The sequence below is a fragment of the Mauremys mutica genome, chromosome 14 (genome assembly GCF_020497125.1).
Source record: "Mauremys mutica isolate MM-2020 ecotype Southern chromosome 14, ASM2049712v1, whole genome shotgun sequence".
NCBI classification, from domain to species: Eukaryota; Metazoa; Chordata; order Testudines; family Geoemydidae; genus Mauremys; species Mauremys mutica.
This window is the reverse complement of record NC_059085.1, coordinates 7,810,466-7,829,979: the sequence shown is the minus strand read 5'-3', so window position 1 is coordinate 7,829,979 and position 19,514 is coordinate 7,810,466. Positions and strand designations below refer to the sequence as shown.

General features: G+C 46.7%; 1 protein-coding gene across 1 annotated transcript in view; it reads right to left on the bottom strand.

Annotated features, from left to right (window-relative positions):
* PLEKHG4 (pleckstrin homology and RhoGEF domain containing G4) overlaps window positions 1-19,514 on the bottom strand; it is a 168,036-nt gene that overhangs the window by 56,427 nt on the left and 92,095 nt on the right.

Below are 19,514 nucleotides of genomic sequence, written 5' to 3'. Positions count from 1 at the left end.
CTGTGCCAGCCGACTTGTGCTGTGGGTCTTTGTAGACTTCTGGGCTCGGGCTTGAGACCGGACTCTAGGACCCTGCAGGGTGGGAGGGTCCCAGCCACAGGTTTTTCTTTGCTGTGTAGACATACACTCAGTCACCCTTCATCCAGAAGTTTCTTGTCATACAAGAACAAAGTACGTCACAATATATATTAGAGAACAGCAGGGCACTTCCTCTGCTTCAGCTTACAGTACTAGCATTCCAATACCCATGTCACTGCATTCTGTTCCGGGACAGAGAAAGAGATCCTACCAAGGGGCCAGGGGTTCTTTACAGTACTTCATTCCAAAGCTTGCGTGGTCTGCAAGGGGCACTCAACTTTTTGACCCCAAATTTAGACTTTGTACAAATGTGGAACTGAATCAAATGCCTTACTGAAATCCAGGTAAATTATATCTATTGCACTTCTTTTGTCTAAAAAATCAGTTATCTTCTGAAAGAAAGAGATCAGGTTGGTCTGGCACAATGTATCTTTTGTGAAACCACATGTTTTATCCCAGTTCCCATTTACCTCTAGGTCCTTACCTACTTTCTCTTCAAAATTTGTTCTAAAACCTTGCATGCAACTGAGGTCAAACTAACAGGCTGGATCACTTTTTTCCTTTTCTTAAAAATAGGTACTGTACTAACAACCCTTCAGCCACAGGGTACAACCCCTGAGTTTACAGATTCATTAAAAATCCTTGCTATTGGGTTTGCAATCTCATGCGCCAGTTCCATTAATATTCCAGGATGAAGATTATCCAGGTCTTCTGGATTTAGTACCATTAAGCTGTTTGAGTTTGACTTCAACCTCAGATGTAGTAATTTCTCTTTCCATATACCCATTTCCATTTGCTACCCTGCCATTATCCCTGAGAGCCTCATTACCCTTTATTAAAACCTGAGGCAAAGTATTCATTTATGTGTTGGGCCATGCCTAGATTATCTTTAACCTTCACTCTATCCTCAGTGCTTAGCAGTTCCACTTCTTTTTTCCTTGTTGTTTTTTTTATTTATATGGCTACAGAACCTTTAACTTCTTGTTTTAATTTCCTTTCCAAGGTTCAACTGTGCTTGGCTTTTGGCAATTCTCACTTTTCCCCTACACTTTCTGACTTCCAAGATGTAGCTTTCTTTACTGATCCATCCCATCTTCCATTCCTTGTAGGCTTTCTGCTTTTTCTTAATAACCTGTTTGAGATGCTTGCTCGTCCAACTCTGTAAGCCTTCCCTAACAATTTTTCCCCCTTACTTGGGATGCTGGCTTCGGATAGCTTCTGTAACTCTGACTTAAAGTAATTCCAAGCCTCCGTCACATTCAGATCCTTGCGTTCTTCAGTTCAGTCCACTTCCCTAACTAATTCCTCTTTTATAGGGCCCTTAATCAGGGAAGCCCCACCCCTTAATCAGGGCTCTGCTGTAATTGATGCTGGAGCCCGAATATCAGTAGGTTCCTGTCTGCTTGCGACATCACCACCAGGAACAGAGGTTCTGGAGCTCTGCTAGATTGTAGAGGACCCATGTGTCAGGATGGAATCAAAGCTCATTCTTCCCTAGCTACAGAGGTTCAGCTGGGAACCCCTTGTGTTTTAGCTAGTGTGTGGTGTAACTGATTCTCTCAGATTTATTTATTTAACTATAGTTATAAAGAAGGGAAAGACATGGAAGCAGAAAAGAAACAATGTGATAGCTATCAGCCCTTACAAGAAATACTATGATACCCTTCAGTGGTACTGCCAAGCACGGTCACTGTAGTCTGTTCTCATAAGGGATGCAAACAGTCACTTTGGATCAGACATACATGTCCTCGTATGGTTATTACCTACCCATCATTTTACAGATGCTTCAGATCACTTTTTAACTTGGTATTAGGGCTATCATTTTTATCCTACCATGGCCAGGTGTCTTAGTCCAAGTGCACCGGGCACAGAGGAGTCATATAACACTCTAAAAATGATCTCATTTTCTTTCCATAACACGGCCGCAATTTTAAGAGCAGCTCTATCTCGGGATATTCCAGGGCTAAAAGTGAGTGTACTGCCCCTGCTGGAAAACTGGGAGTCTCCACTCCGCAACAGGATAAAGCTTCCTCTTCCAGCTGTGTGGGGTTGCAAGCTATCAGACCTTGGTGGTGGTTCAGGACTGAATGTTGCCCATCCTGGGCCTTGGGCAGGAGTAATTACTTTTTTTTGTTTGTTTGGTGGGGGGTGAGGGGGGAAGGAAGATTCCATATTTGGAGGAAAAGCAGGGAATATTCTCTACAATAAAACCAGTGGTGGGTATTTGAGCTGCTTGGTTGTTCAGAATGTTAGGATAACTGGGGATGGGAGGAGGGAGATGGATTAATGGGCAGAGTGCAGGTGAAATATCCAAGGTGTATGATACATTTTATTCGTCACTTGTCCCACAATCCATCACGTGATATCAGCTCCACATTTCTAGCATATCTATGCATATATTGACACTTCCTGGATTAAAAAAGCACAAGGAAAATTTTTCAAAAACACCTAAGTGACTTAGGAGTCTAAGCAGGGGTATAATCCTGATATTTTAAGAGCAGATAGGTACTCCATCCACACCAGCCCCCTGGCTGCCATGGCCCCACCTTGATAGCATGCCCCCCTCTCCTCCCTGTCCCCACATTTTCAAAAGAGATGTAGGGACCAGATTTTGAAAGGAGTTCAGGCACCTAAAGATACAGATACTCACCTAGTGGTATTTTCAGGAGTGTCAAGGCACCTGGCTCCACTGGCCTATCCACATCTTCGGCACAGAAACCTCTTTAAAAATCTGGCCTTTAACAGCCTAACTCTCAGGCTCCTAAGTGACTGAGGCGCTTTTGAAACTGTTACCCCTAGGAAGTAAGTTATTAACATGGATCCTCAGCAGTCCAGGACCCAAGCACATCACTACCATAAATTACAGCCCTTTTGTCTATGAATGCTGGTACTTAATGGCAATCATCCTGCAATTTTTTATTTAGTATCTAGCTGGCATGAGGCTGTGTGATAGCACTGAACAACTAACTCGGCACAGCACAACTCCATAGAAAACTTCCATCCAAAGCGATGCCAGATACTCAGCAGCCGATTTTTAAACCTCAGTCTCTTCCGGCACTTGTAACTTTGTTTGTTTTTTTCCTCTTCAAAATACCATCAAACTGAATGGATTCCTCGATAGAGCAGCCAAGAGCAAAATCACTCCCAGATTGACACCTGGTACACTAGAGTTCAGAGGAGATGGGGTTTTGACAGCAACATTGCAAACTCTGGTGAAAAGATGTTAAAGGGAAACGCTGGTACTGCCTTTCACAGACCCTGAATTAAACCAGGTGATCGTATACATGCTGTCTCCCAACTCTCCTGGTAGGTAGCAAAAAATCAGTGAAGGAAAAATTGGAGACTAGCATTGCTATTGGACAGAGTTAAGATTATCTGGGCGCATTAACAGTGTTTTTCCTTACTTATAAATGTTGAGGCTCCTTTTAAATTCAGTCTTAACTCTGAATTTCCTGGTATTTTAATGCTTGTTGTTATAACTAGAACAGTTGTGTAAGTTACTTTTTACCTTTTAACTCACTGATATGTGCCCTCAACCTTAACGCTAATCGTTGCTTAATGTCTAATCATTTCTGGATTCCTGCTGAGGACATGGCCTCAATGATATGATGTGATAGGAATTTCCATAGGTTAATTTTGTGTGTGTGTGTGTGTGTAAACCTTGAAAGAAATGCATATAATATATGCGTCCTTTTATGGGATGGACCCAATACCTTTTCCCCCATCACTACGATTCTAAAAGCAGCTTGCAATGAAGAAAACAGATCTGACTCTCTGGTTTAACATTGTGTAGAAAAGATGGCTTCGATCTTGTTAACCACCACTAAAAAAAATGGTGGTTAAAGCCTTTAACTGACTTCACTAGTGGCTTGTGCAACTCTCCCAATGAAAAGCAGGGGGCCATCTGAAAACACCAAGAAATCTCATCAGGAGCTAAAGCTCAGATTTGCTTGAATCAGTCAGTTTCCCCTGCCCACGTGAGTGTGGTAGACAGCCTTTCACTGCATTCTTTCAGGGTCAAATCATTCACATTAAATTTGCAATACTGCAGATTCAATATAATTTATAACAAAAATGAGTAGCTTGATGTCAGCTTATATTTCCCTGAATCCTGTTTTCATTGGGCAATTATCGTTTGTGTGGAAAAGGTTCCAAGAGTCTTGAACAGTTTTCTGGTTCAGTGCCAGTACTGTTGTATAATTCTAGGGTAATTTTAGACATATAATTCAAGCCTTTTTTCACTGCATTTTTTTTTCTGAAGATTCCTTTCCCAAAGCTAGAACTGGACTGTCATGGGGCACTCTCGCTGCCAGGTAGTGCCTCCTCCTGGCCATTCTGGGGATTAGCTCTGCAAGGTCGATGCCCCTTCCCACGGTTTGACGCCATCTTTCTGTCTCTCTCCCTCTGTCGGTCTGCAGCCCCTCTCTTGCTCCCTGAGCTGCTGCTGCCTCTTTGTGCCTCAGCCCTCCGGCCAGGTCACTGGTACCCCCCAAAAGGGGAGACCATGTAAAGTCTTTCTCCAGCAATCCTAGGCAGTCTTCTCATTCACTGCCTCAGGTGCTACTCCCTCAATATCAGGCAGGAGAACCCGGCCCGGCCTCTACCCCGGGTTCCAGCTCAGGGGTCCTCACTTCAGCAGCCAAGGTCTGTCCTACCCCATCCCTTGCTGCTTTTCCCCTGAGCCTTTCCTGCCTTTCTAGCTTTCCCCCTGCTCTGGGTTTGCCAGCCCAGACTCCTTCCTCCCAGGGAGTGACTGCAGACTACGTCCCTGCAGCCCCCCCACCCCCACCCCCTTTGCTGCTCTCAACTCCTTGGGCTTTAGACAGGACCCTCCTGTTCCTGTCCAGCTAAGCCCTGTCTAATTAATCCCTGCTCCCTGGCTCCTCGTCCAGGTGCAGTCTGAGGGGTTCATTGCCCCCCTCAGCCACCTTAACTCCTTCAAGTCTTGTGTGGGGTGGACGCCCCCATCAAACGGAGGTTTAGGGATTCACTTTCCAGAGAGGGTTGTGTGTAAGAACACGGCCCCAGGAGAGGACCCCGTGGGCTGCCAAAAACAGGTGCCTGTGTCTTGTGCCTGTAGACCGAGGTGAAGAGCAAATGGAGTACTGATTTCTAACAGCAGCAGAAGAGTGATCCTGGCCATTACTGTCCTGTCGTCCAACTTTTAGCCTGACCAAATAATGGAACAAATATTAAGAGAAAATATCTCTAATCCACCAATCTAGAGGGACATGGAACTGTGACGGGCATGGGGAGCCAGCAAGAAACATCTTCCCAAACTAACAGGATAGGTTTACAAATAATACCGGTGGATGGAGGGGCACACTCTAGCCTGGTGTTTATTAAAGCAGTTGATAGTGGGTCTTGTGAAAGTCAAATAGCTGGGGCAGGACAGCTGTTGGCATGTGGGACCTGGCCCAGGTCCTCAGTGCAGTCCTCCATGAGCTGAAGAAAGGCTGGATCCACCTGGGAGGAACTCCTGCCTTTCGTCTCCTCTCAAAAGTCCACTGTCTCCTCCATGTGCAACTTAATGAGAGAGATGGGGACAGGAGAAAGAGACACTTCCGCCAGCTCGTGTTCACAGATCAATCAGTACAGATGGTACCCAGACTTCCAGGAGTCGGGGGTGGAATACGAATTCAGACCGAGAGAAAATTAACAGCCTGAACTGCAGTATCCCCTGTGTCTTAGTCTGTGAGCTGCATTGTTGCTGGAGATGAAAGCTTTGAGGCTGCCAGATGCACGTTGACACCTGTCATCCCAAGGCCCCCGGCAAGTGCTGTGACAAAGGATCAGCATCAAGAACTCTTCTGTGCATCTTGCATCCGAAGAAGTGGGGATTCACCCACGAAAGCTCATGCTGCAAAACGTCTGTTAGTCTATAAGGTGCCACAGGATTCTTTGCTGCTGGGACATGATGTCAGTCACTAGGTCCCACTGTGTTCCAGGATCCACGGCCTTCCCTCTCTCAGCCTTGTGACCAGCACACGTACAGAGAGAATTAGAACGTCCCTGGCAGTCTGTGTGAGGAGTCTGCCCGACTCCCCTCGGTGCTCAGAACTGTGAGGTGGGGCACAGGAAGGGCCAGCTACAGGGTTTTTGCCGCCCCAAGCAGCAAAAAAAAAAAAAAAAAAGCCACGATCTGCGGGAGCTCTACTGCCGCCGCTTCAGTCTTCAGCGGCAATTCGGCGGCAGGTCCTTCAATCCGAGAGGGAGTGAGGGACCCGCCGCCGAAGAGCCCGACATGCCGCCCCTTCCCCGTGGCTGCCCCAAGCACCTGCTTGCTGGGCTGGTGCCTGGAGCAGGCCCTGGGCACAGGGAGGGGCAGGAATGGGGTTATTAAAACATCCCAGGAACTCCGATCAAGTTCACCCCTTCACATCCCAAATACAAGAGCAGAAAACAAACTATCTGGAAAATCAGCTTCCTAGCAGACAGCTTAAGGCTTGCTAAGCACAGACCAGAGAGGGGGCAGTTATCTCCAAGTCACTATCTATACAGAGTCGGGGCATCCTATGACGTTGCAGGGCTGCCAGTTTGATATCACTTGAGATGAATATCTGTGTACATTTCTGAACAGAACAAAGGGAAGGAGACTAGAGAAAGCATGGCTGGATTCAGCAAAGAGAAACCATGTTTAATTAACTAATGGGAGTTCTCCGAGACTTGGGCTGGGATGCAGCTAGACAAGATGCAGAGCGCAGTGTTTATTTAGCCATTCAGCAAGGCCTTGTCAGAGTTCATCCCAGAGGACTGTGTCTACAGGCAATATTTTCAAGCTAGCAAGAGAGGTGACTTGAAGATTGTCCTTTACAAGCAACTCCTGTCTCAGAACTGACAAACTCACTACGTCTAATATACCGCTTTCATGGTATCTATCCATAAAGGAGAGCATGTGAGGTCTCTACTGGAAGCTTGTAATGTATCAATATTCCTAATTGTTGCGAGGTGTGCGTATGAGTAATATTTAAGGAGTAATGTGACAATATTGAAAATGACGCCTAATAGGCTTGGAGTACAAGTTAGTCAGCAGGGAAATGTGTGTGTCGGGGATGGCTATTCAAGCGGGAGGGAGTTGCCAGTAACGCAATGCAAGGCTCAGCTGTCTACCCTTGCCCCCTCACAGAACTATCAACGGAAAACCATGAAAGACAACTGAAACCACTGAGAGGTAAAAAGGGGAAATTATACCAGACAGGGGACTGCAGGTCTCTGAATAGAGACAAAAGCCTGACTCAGTATCTCACAGGGTGGGGAAGAGGCGTCTGGTGGAGCAGGGGTGTTTCAGGAAAGACTGGATCCTGATTCCTGGGAAGCCAGCCAGCTCTGCAACAGACTGAATTTTGGGAGGGGGGAAACCTTTTATATTAGCTAAAAAAGTTATAGGACTTCTTATAGGAAAGGTAACTATTAACAAGTGTTGCCCCTAGTTCGAGTTTTATGGTTTGGTTTTGTATGTAGCCATTTGTTTCCATCACTTGCTCCTGTTTCTAGTGGAATCTCTATTCTTTCTTAAATAAACCTTCTTTCGTTTCATGGAAAGTGCTCACCAGTGCTGTGTGGTTTACAGGAGTGGTGATTTAAGGTAAAGCTGATAAACTGGGGCCCAGGCTCCTATGCAGGCAGAGGCTCTGGGATCTCTGGGAGTAGCCAGTGCCAGAGGCTGGATGTCAGAGAGGAATGATTCAAGGGGACGTGGGAACTGGGGAGCACCTCTTGTTAGCCTGCAGGGCAAAGGCAGGCTTGGCACAGTGTGAGTGGCTAACACTCAGCTAGCACAGGCAGGACTTTCTCTCACTACAGGCAGAGTCCTGGGCACCCCAAAAACTGTCACAAACACCTCTAAACGGGAAGGCCAGAGGGAAAGGGCGTCTCTCCACATCCACCCGCAACATAGGAGACTCTGAGGGGGGTGAAGTGGCCCATTCACGTCAATGCAATAGTCTCATTGAATGAGAACAGCCCCTGGAAATGACACAGCCTGAAACAAGAGCTCTGAGCCATGTGAACCAACCCATTCCTCTCAGTAGGTGTTCCCAGGCCCCTCCTGCCTGCCTCAGAGCCTGCCTGCGGGATGGGTGTGAAGCATACCAGTTCTCAGCTCCCCACTCAAAGGGGCAGGCCTTCCCCGGTCCTCACTCACATGGGGGCAGAGAAGGGGCCTGAGACTCTCCCAAAAGGACAAGCCCCCCAGAACCTGGCTCGCAGGAAGTGAGCAGGGGTCCTAGGGATGCCACCAGTCTCTTCTTAGAAGGAACATCCCTCGTTTCTTCATGGCTGTACAACAAGCTCGGGAGCAGCAGGAACTCCCCCAGTGAATGTCGGTGAGTAGTGCTCATTAACGATGATGATAATAATAAAATATCAGGAAGAGAGGGGAGGGGGGGGTGCTAAGAAAACAGTCCCTTATTTTTGAAATACGGTGTTGGCAACCATAGGTCCAACTCCTGTAGATGGGCATGAGCCCCCAGACCCAGACCCAGACCCCGCCCCCCCCACACACACACAAGCAAGAGGGACTCTGGCACTCCCAGATGGGCAAGGACTCCACAAACCAGATCATATGTGGGGGGCAGGGAGGGGGCTCAGACCCCCCTAGAGGGGCAAGAGTGCCCCAGATCTGGGAACATGCAGAATGTGGAGCTGACAGGTGCCCTTGTCCCTGTTCTCCCCGGGCCTTCTGGAACTCACCCCCACACCTCCCGTCCACTGTCCCACTCCTCCACCCCCTAACTCCGAAGCCTCCCTCACCTTAGCCCCCAACCACTCCCCCTCCCTTACCATCCATCCCCATTTATCCCCTCCCCATTACCCCACTCCTCTTGCTGCACCCCCAATCGCCCTCTTCTCTCCCAGGAAGCATTCACACGTCTACATTTTTTTACCCAAAGACTTTGAGAGGTCCAGGGGGGTTGAGGTTCACTGGAAAATCTGGAGTGTGCAGGGGGTTAGGGTACAGTGTTGGGGTGCACTGGCAGAGCTGTGGGGTGCAGGGGGTTGGGATGCACTGGCAGAGCTAGGGATGCATTGGAAGAGCTGGGGGTCTCATGCCTGAATCCCCCCTCTCTCTCAGCTCCCCTGCCATCCATCCCCATTTATCCCACTCCCTACCGCTCAAAACCCCTCTTCACACACTCCTCCGCCCCAATGCCCCTCCCCACATGTCTAACTTCCCCCACTCAAATAGTCTGATTACATTCCCCCAAAAATAAAACCGCCACCCATGACACTCAAACTGTAGCCAGTCACTCAGTCCAAAACGCCTTTTGTCTTAGCTGGGGGCTTACGATTAACTGATCCTTAGCTATGGTACATGAAGGTGAGTTTGCTGCCATTAATCTCAAGGCGTTGTGTGGTTCATCCAGTGATTCATACCTCAGAGTTTAACAGGACAAGGCAGTGGAAGGAAACAGTGTTTGGGGGGGATGCTGCTATAATACTCCCAAGTCAGACTCAGATTGATTTTGAAATCTCAGTGAGATCAACAAAAGAAGCTACATTGGAATAAAACTGGATAATACAATCTACCTATAGGGATAATTGTGCTTCATATTTGTAAGTGGCTTTACAAGCACTGCCTAGCTTGAGAAGACCGGTACCTAGTTCTACATTCATATGAACTGTTATTTGATTTGCATGGAGCATTGTGTTATCCAGCTGGTTTGTGTTCTCCGAGTAAGAATTACCTTTAAAAGACTCAGCACCACACACAGATCTACGGGGACAATCCTCATTTATAAATCACGTTCCCCAATTTTGCACACGCTCCACATACCCTCTTCTAGACAATCCATTACTTCACACTATATATAGTGACCGTGGGTATACCAATAAATCTGTACCAATGTTAGAATAGTTCCCCCAAGGCGAGCTGAACGCTCCCAACTCATCCATATGAGCAGCCAGGCCTGTGGGAAGAAGCAGGCTGACCCAGAAGCAACTAGGTAGCAGAACTGGTGTCTAGCATGGACAACACAGGGTTTTAAAAAAACTCAATATGTGCAGCATGTAACTAAGCACCCAACACGCACCTGGCATAATGCAAATACTGAACAAAAATTAGCCGGAACCTTGAATTCTTCCTCATATAAAACTGTCATTGAATCAATTAGACTTTTGCATGAGCAAGTACATAGTAAGTGAATAGCAGCGGCAGCAGCTTCTGTTAGCTACAAGCTGGGATTCAGCAGCTTTGCCCTGTCACTGTAAATCCTGCCATGTTTGCTATTTTCCATCTCCGGGAATGTTGTCCCATGGGAGAAAGCCACCTTTCCGGACTGTGAAGCACTGCCTACCTTCACTACAGAACCGGGGACCCAAGGAGACACCTCCAGGCGCAACCAAAACTTACCTAAAAAGGCCTTGACCTCCTCTGCTGGTCTTTGAGAAGCTCAGGAACTGCAGCCTTCATAACACACCTTTGGAATGTGCTCAACGTGAGAATGGCTGTGCACTCCCTTATGTACAGAGCAACAGGGTTTGTTTAACTGGGATGTGAGTGCTCTTCACCAGGCTCAAACCACCAGGTAAACACAAAGAACAGGTTGGACTGTCCAAAAACGACAGCCTGGAGTGAAGGTATGTGTCTGGATAGAAATGTCGCTGTGTGCGTCTTTGCATTTTGCACTACACCTCTCACAAATGGAGGAAAACTTGGAGCAATTACCAGCTCACCGGGGAGAGATCAGAATGCATTCTTTCAAAAGAAACTGACAAAATATAACATGACCTCCCTTCATAGATTCTAAGGCCAGAAGGGACCAGTATGTAATAATAATGGTCAAATCCTGAGGTCCTTAACCAGATTTGCAGAATGACTGAGGCCATGTATACACAACAAACTTTGGTTGACGCAAGTTACGTTGGTATAAAACTGTCACACCATCCTCCAGTGCAATGTCTTCTGGGGAATTTTTGCAATGCATTGTGGGGCACACATGAGCAGCACAGGGGTCAAGTTCCCATCATGCAATTTTCTCCATCCCTATCTCAGCATTTTCACACAATCTTTTTTAAACCCCGCAAACCTGCGCAGCACTTTTTGCTGTCCACCATCCGACAGAAGCACGGCGCCTCCACGGTTCTGCACTGTTCTCATGAACGTTTCAGAGCCACGGGAAGAACCACAACAAAGAGGGGCAGGACGATTTCTTTGAGGACAGATTGCTACAGTCATAGCAAAAAAAAAAAACCAATTCCAGGATGCTGGTGGTGTTCACGGAGCAGCTGCTTTGGAGAAACGAGCACCGACTGGGAGAACTGGTACAGCAGTGCCGCTGCAGCGCTGTACCTATAGACATGGCCTTACTCAGAGTCTTCGCTTACAAGAAGCTAGAACCCTGAATGCCAAGAAATGTGGATTCTGGCAAACTCATAGGGGCCAGAGCTCTCTCGGGCCTCAGTCTTCAATTTAGGGATGGTCAACAACACAACTCAGCTGATCTCAGCCACCATACTGCTGCATAGGCAGAGAGGAGAGGAGGTTCCCAAACCACATAATGTCTTTATAAAATAAAACCAACATGCTGAAACTGCACCTGGAAGTATTGGGAAGCGAGTGCTGCACATGGCGCACAAGAGGTATAATCCCTTTGATCCTCTTAAATAACTTCTCTCTCTCCTTGGCACTAGTGCCATTTACACACCTAGTTCCTAGGTTTTCAGGGCAAGGGACCACTCCTTTGACCTCCTGCGTAGTGCACCCCATGAAACATGGCTGAGTAAGGCGTCTCTAGGGTATATTGTTTAGACAGACATTCAATTTTGATTTAAACACTTCAAGTGATAAATACATCATGTCCCTTGGTGAGTTGTCCCAAAGGTTAATTACACCTCTCTGAAAAAAGAGAGTCTCATCTGAAGTCTGAATTTGTCTAACTTCAGCCACTGGCTTCCATTCTGCCTTTGTCTGCTATATTAGAGAGGCCTCTGCTATCAGAAATCTTCTCCCCATATAGGAGCTGATGGACTTTGATCAAACCACCTCTTATCCTTCTCTCTGATAAACTATACACATTCAGCTCCTTAAGCGACACACTCTCAGGCAGATTTTCCAATCTCAAATTCGTGTAGTTTTTCCCTGAACTCCCTTCAATTTTTCAACATTTTTTTGAAGGGTGGACACCAGAACTGGACCCAGTCTCTCGTAGTGGTCTCACCAGTTACCAGGTAAAGGTAACACTGCCTCACTGCTGGGTAAGGCACCTGTAGTTAGGGTTCCTATGGGTGGGGCTCCCCACCCTAGTGCTGTGCTTCCTATGAAGCAGGCATTTGGAGTTAGGGTTCCTATGGGCAGGGCCCCTGGAGTTAGGGTTAGGGTTCCTATGGGTAGGGCACTTGGAGCTAGGGTTAGGGTTCCTATAGGTAGGGCTCCCCACCCTAGGGTTAGGGTTCCTATGGGTATGGCTCCCCTTAGGGGTAAGGTTCCTATGAGCAGATCTGTTGGACTTAGAGTTAGGGATCCTATGAGCAGGGTTCTTCAAGCTAGGGTTAGGATTCCTATGCGTAAGGCTCCCCGCCGTAGGGTTCCTATGGGTAGGGCTCCCTCCTAGGATTAGTGTTTCTAAGGCGCATGGAGTTAGGGTTCGGGTTTCTATGGGTAGGGCTCCCCACCCTAGGGTTAGGGCCCCTGGAGTGAGGGTTCCTATGCATATGGCTCCCCACACATTGACTGGGGTTCTTATGGTAAGGGCTTCCTGCCCTGGGGTTAGGGTTCCTATGGGTAGGGAACAAGGCCGGCGCTTCCATTAGACGACCCTAGGTGGTCGCCTAGGGCGCCAAGATTCGGGGGGCGGCATTTTGTGCTCTCCCCACGGGGCGCAGGGGAGTTTCCGGTTCCGCTCCCGTTGCGCTGCCGAAGAAGGACCTTCTGCCGACGTGCCACGGAAAACAGCGGCAGGCAATTGAGCAGCTCAATGACTGCTGCTGTCACCTGCGGCATTTCGGCGGACGGTCCTTCTTCAGCGGCGCGATGGGAGCGGAACCGGAAGCTCCCGCGCGCCCCGTGGGGAGCGCACAAAATTCCGCCCCCTGAATTCTGCCTGGGGCGCCAGAAACCCTGGTGCCGCTCCTGGTAGGGAACATGGAGTTAGGGTTATCATTCCTGTGAGTCGGGGGAGTAGCTAATCTCACTCTGGCTGGTCATATACAAATTAAGGATTGTATGGTTCACAAGAGATGCCCATTTACAATCTTAACAAGATCCCAATCAATAGCTGCTAGGGGCTGGAAAAACAAAACCAGCAGGAGTTACCCTTTTTAGGAGTACGACGATATATTCTGAAACTATATCTTGGGTACAGATGAAACCTCAGGTATTCAAGAGAAACATCCAACATAACAAGAGAGACAAGGTGGGGGAGGTAATACTACCCTCTTGAGCTACACTGAGCTCTTCTTTAGGTCTGACCTGAAGTTGGTCTAATAAAAGTTATTACCTCACCCACCTCATCTCTCTAATATCCCGGGACCGACATGGCTACCACAACACTGCATACAGCATAACAACAAGTCGTGCTCAGTAAAGATGAACCTTACTACATATATATTATCTGGGTACACATATATTATCTGTCACGCATTTGATGTAATTCTAAGATAATGTCTATACAATATAGATATATTGCACTGATAAATTAGTGCCTCCGGTCATTTTTCTTTATTTAGAATTAAAGTGTTACAAGATTCTCGGTTTAGTCTGGTCACCGTTGCAGTTTTAGTGTGCTGTACTATACATTCTGATATTTTCTTCTCCGTGCATATACACAGTTGTAGTAACACAACGGCAAGTTAGTTCAGTGTAAGACGACAAAGAGTGTAAGCTTACCCAAGGACAAAAATATAGTGCCCAGTGGAGTTTGTAGCCCACTCAGCATATAGCAAATCCAGAGAGAAAGTTGCTAAAGAAGAAAACCGTTCCTCAAAAAGCCTTAGAAGCATCTTTTGTTGTGGCCATGCACACTGCAAAATGCAACCCAGCATACACCGTAGAAGACCTTCTACTTCCAGCAGCAAGAGACATATAGAGCATTATGATTGGGGAACAGCCCTGGCACTGAAAACCATTCCAAGTCAAATAACGCCATCTGTCAATACATTGCAGAAAACATGCAGGACCAACTGAAGAAGAGTCAATACTTTGCACTGCAGCATGATGAAGCCACAGACTGGCCAACATGGCTCAGCTTCTGTGTTATGGGACAGTCATCAAAGCAGGTACCATAGCTGAAGAAGGCCCATTCTTCTCATGGAAATGTTAGGCTGAATCTGAACATGCCAAAAAAATTGATATTTTCAAATGATAGCTTTAAAATCCCAAATTAGATCCGATGATATAATTAAACCGTATGTGGTTGAATACAGTCACAAAACCATCCAAACTCTGGTAACCCTCTTCAATCTAATGTACTTGGTTGGTTTAAAAAAACAAACAAAAAAACGGTATTTGGCTATGGGGAGCCACCAAGTTTTAAAATATCTGTAAGGAAGCCACAGCACTAAAAAGTTTGGGATGGACTCAGAGCACATGTTGATCATACAGTGATAAAAGATCAGCAGCCACAAGGCACCTCATCTGTGTTAGAGCTCCCAGTTTTTCTACACTGCTGTAGCGGCAATAATGGAAGTGCAATGGTGAGAAATTTTAAGATAGAGGCTAGGTTTTAGTGACTCACCTCCACTCACTCCCTAGCACCCAGATCGCACTCTTTCATAAGGACTCACACTGATGCTGCCTCGCCTCAGCTGGCTTTTCAGTGCTTAAGATGAGAGTCTACAGAATAGGTGTCTAAATCCCCCACAAACTAAGTAGTGAACTAGAATATTTACCAAAACTAATGTCACAATGAGTTTGCTCTGAGCTGGTATGCAAAATAAAACGCCTCTTAAATACATATAATTTACCTGCCAGAGGAGTTCACTTGCTGTTTGAAATGGCACTGAGGAATTTCATGGGCAGTAGCAGTCTCTGCTATTACAGGCAGAGTCCATCATTTTTATGCTGCTATTATTTATCTACATTATTTGTCTGCTCTTTGGCTAATGGCAACAGCAAGACTAGCTGAGATTCCTAGATTTGCATTTCAACACCAGCCATGCCAAAGCTACTACACCAAAGGATCTGTACAGTAGAAGGTGGAGGCTTCCCTTGTCCATGCTAATGAGCCTGAGTTTAGTATGCCAAGTACAGCAAGCTGAAATCTTGGGTACAAACACAGATGTACGGTACTTGCAGCTGAAAACACTGTCCCCAGGGACTCTATTCAGCAGAAATTACATCCTGGCTACCATGTCACGGAGGGCTACGGAAGATCCCAAGTAGGTGCTGCCAGCCTCAGCAGGACACTTTTTTGGGCTGTGAGACCATTATTAGACAAAATTCCCCCATAGGCTAGACTGGGACAGAAATCTTTTCATTTCCTTGATTTGATCCGTGCCTGATTGGCCAAGACCATCTTCTACACCTGGCCATTATTGGGGCAGGAGGAAGAGCAGGTTTAGGGGCTCCATGTACACTGAAACTGGAGAGCGAGCAGATCTGCACTATGTTAAGGGTGGATTAGAGTACAAGGCAGCTGGGGAACATCCAGCGAGGGTACCAACAGACAGCTACGCTGCAGTTGTCTATAGGCCTAGGTGTAACTTCAAGATTTTGTCTGAAACACAGACTTACATGCCACACCAGGCTCTTCTTAACTAACAACTTCTCTTACACTGATGGTGTCGTTGTCAATTTCTGAGACATGCCATTTACCCTTCAGGTTTAGGAACTCAGAATGCTCTGGGTCAGGTCCCCGGCTGTCACATGCAGGGAGATTGCTCTACGTGCCATGGAAAGCACAGAATGGTAAACAAGCATGCTAGAGAGGGTGGGGAGGAGGGCAGGGAGCCAAAACTAACAGCTGGGGCATGGGGCAGGGTGGGGGATGTCTCATTACTAAAGAATGACTGAAGTGAGGTTTTTTGCAATGTATTTCCAAAAAGTGTTTGTCAGATAATATCCCACTACAGGGAGTACAAGCCTGCTTCCTTTCCAGGCCACCGATGTGGGTTCCTGCATATTTTAGTGCATAGGTCACGAACCTGAAAGAAGGCATTAATTAAATGTTTTCCATTGGGCTTGTTTTGCTCTGTATTCCCACTTTATGACTTGAATTTGCTGTCACCTTAAGCCACGAGCTAGGAAGGGAAATTAGGCCTTCAGAGCCAGCAAGTGTACTGGGGATATCCTTCGTAAGAGTTCTGCTGAGTGTGGTTTAGTACAGGTACTGGCCTTTCACTCACGGCATCCAGATGAGAACGATTGTAAACTGTATCAGTCCTTTCTATGCCTTATCAATGAACGTTATCAAAGTGACACGGTCAACTGAAAAGCCACACTGCAGTCTGACATGGCTTAGTTACTATGAATACAAGTACTGACTATCACCATGACAGGTTAGAGACATCTATTATTTCCTCCATTGTTTCTGTTTGATTGCGTTGTTTCTTTGACTACACCTTGTGTACAGTCGGTCTCACTACCTCCCAGCACCAGCCAAATGCAGCGAATCACATTCCCCTGTTTATGTCAGGCTTCCACACAGCAACGGGAGACAGAACAGCATTTTAAATAACAGGAAAGTGTGACTCAAGTGACAAAACATTGGCAGGGGGACCCGAGAGTAAAATGTAAAACCGCGTTTAACTCTTGTAAAAAATTTGATTTCAAGTCCTTTTAAATACAAAAATTGTCCAATGACTGATAAAATTGTACAACCCACACCCGAAAGTTAGGAAACGCAAAAACTAAGGTTGTGCACAAGAGTGCCCCTGCCCGTGTGTATCTACAAGTCACAGAGCCAAATTCTGCTATTTTGCCCCAGTATAAATCTGCAGCTACTTCAGTACTAGTTCTAAAGGTCAAATAGACATAAGTAGAGGTTACTGGCCTTATGCAATAACTGCAGACTTTTGAACTGTGTCCCACTTAGGGTGACCAGACAGCAAATGTGAAAAACTGAGACAGGGGGTGGGGGAGTAATAGGAGCCTATATAAGGAAAAGACCCAAAAATCAGGATTGTTCCTATAAAATTGGGATATCTGGTCACCCTAGCGCCACTTCAGGTGCACATGTGCCTCTCGTGCCCGTCATTAGAGGTTTTTCTTCTAGCAGTGCCCATTCAGCCTGCACATGCGCCCTTTGCCTCCTACTGCCAGACACTAAAGCTACACAGGGATGCCCGGGTGAACTGCCCTGGGTTTCTTTTCTACCCAAATGTCTCCACAGAGAACAGCCCAAAGCAGAGGGAAAGGGAAGGCAGGTATCCTATCGATAAACTATCCTTAGTCTCCGAGCAGAAATCATGGATCCCTGGAATATATCTGCGAAGAAGATGAACAACCTGGGTGATCTTCAAAATTGCTTGGTTCTATCCAAGTAGAAGGCCAGAGCCCTTCTGACACATAGGAGTCATGTTTGCATACCCTACAAAGAGTTGTGTGGCTTCAGGAAAAACACTGGTAGATGAATAGATTGGTTAAGGTGGAACTCTGAAAGAACCTTAGCTAAGAATGTAGGATGTGGGTGTAAAGAAACCTTATCCTTGAAAAATACAGTGAAGGGTGGGGGGGGATCTGCCGTCACGTCACCAATCTCCCCAACTCTGTGGGCCGACGAGATGACTACTAAAATGGTCAACTTCACAGATAAATGGAGTAGAGAACAGGTTGCTGTAAGTGTGAAGGGATGTTTCATAAGGTAACTGAATACCAGGTTGAGATCCCTGCTTGGTGTGGGTCTCTAGTCTGGGGGTAGAAATGTCCAAAACCCTCAATAAACCTAGATGATGCAGGATGAGCAAATATGGAAATAGTCAGGTGAAAGTCTGATACTGCAGACAAATGGAGCTAACTGCCCTAACTGATAACCCTGATGTCTTTGGATCCAGCAGATAATGCAGGATGACTGAAAAAGGCACAGATCCAGGCAGCAAGCAGTAATGACAGCACCAATGGAAGAATCTCTTCCAACCCTGCAGGTTAATCATATGGGTTGACTTCTTCCTATGATTCAGTAACATCTGTTGCACTTCCTTAGAGCTGGAGGATTCTAGCCCCGTGATCCATCGCAGAACCATGTCCAGGGGTGGAAAACTCCCAGACTGAGGTGAAGCATGCAACCCACATCCCGAGAGAGGAGATAAGGGGTGGTTGGGAGCTTTAGCAGTAGATGGATGCGTAGATGAAGCAGGTAACTTTACCCAGCTTGTCTTGGCCAGGTTAATACTATAAGGATAACTCTGGCCCTGTCCTGTCTGATTTTGTTCATCACCCTCAGTATCAGTGGAATTGGAGGAAACACAGAGCAGACCCTTCTTCTAGGGCAGAAGAAAGGTGTCCCCCAAAGAGTGGTGGCCCAGAGGAGAGACTGACAGGAAGCACTCGGTATTGGAAATGATCCTGGCCTATAGTGAATTGTAAATATTTCCTATGCAAAGAGTGTATCGTTATATGTAAATAGGCATTTTGTAGGTTGAGAGTGGAAAATCAATCCCTCTTGTCCAGTGAAGGAATTATAGATGCCAGAGTCACCACTCTCAACTTTTGAGGCTTTACGAACTTGTTCATAAAAGTCTTAGATCTAAGAATGGTCGCCACCCTCAATCCTTCCTTGGAACAAGGCAATACTTCAAGTAAAATCCTTTGCCCCTGTGAGGGGCAGGGATTGGCTCTGTTGCTCCTAATCGGAAGATAGGGTCCACTGCTTGTTAGTACAAGCTCATGAGGTAAGGGGAGTTGAAAGGAGGGAGACACATAAAATGGATGGAATAGCTCTATGTAATGATGTTTATGATCCTCTTGTCTGTAGTAATCCGCTTCCAGGCATGTTGGAAATGGGAAAGGCAGTTCTCAAATGGAAAGTGATGGGTGTTTGGGAGAGGCTATGAAACCAGAGATGTGGAGGATTCAAACTCTCGACCAGCCCATCAATATTGCTGCTTAGAAGATGGTTAGGTAGTTGTGGAAGGCAGGTGGGAGGCCCTCTTTCTCTGAAACTTATGTCTTTTCCTGGGGACAGGGGCATCAGGGGACCTGTGAAATCCAGAGAACTGAGAAGGACATGATCTCTGGGCAGTTTGTGACCTACTGTCTCTTATTTGTAGGTGTACATATGCCCAGGAAACGTAAAGTGGCACTAGAGTCCTTCAGTGTATGCAAGGATTCATCTGTGGTCTTCAAGAAAAGCCTATGACTGCTGAAGGGGAGGTCTTCAATGATGTTCTGTATTTCTTTTGGAAACCTCAAGGGCTGGAGCCATGATCCCTGCACATAACTACCGCTGCTGAGATGGACCTAGCGGCAGTGTCCACAGCATTCGATGATACTTGAAAAACAGTCCTGGCCAATAACTGGCCCTCTGAAATGATGCACTGGAATTGCTCCCTGTGTTCCTATG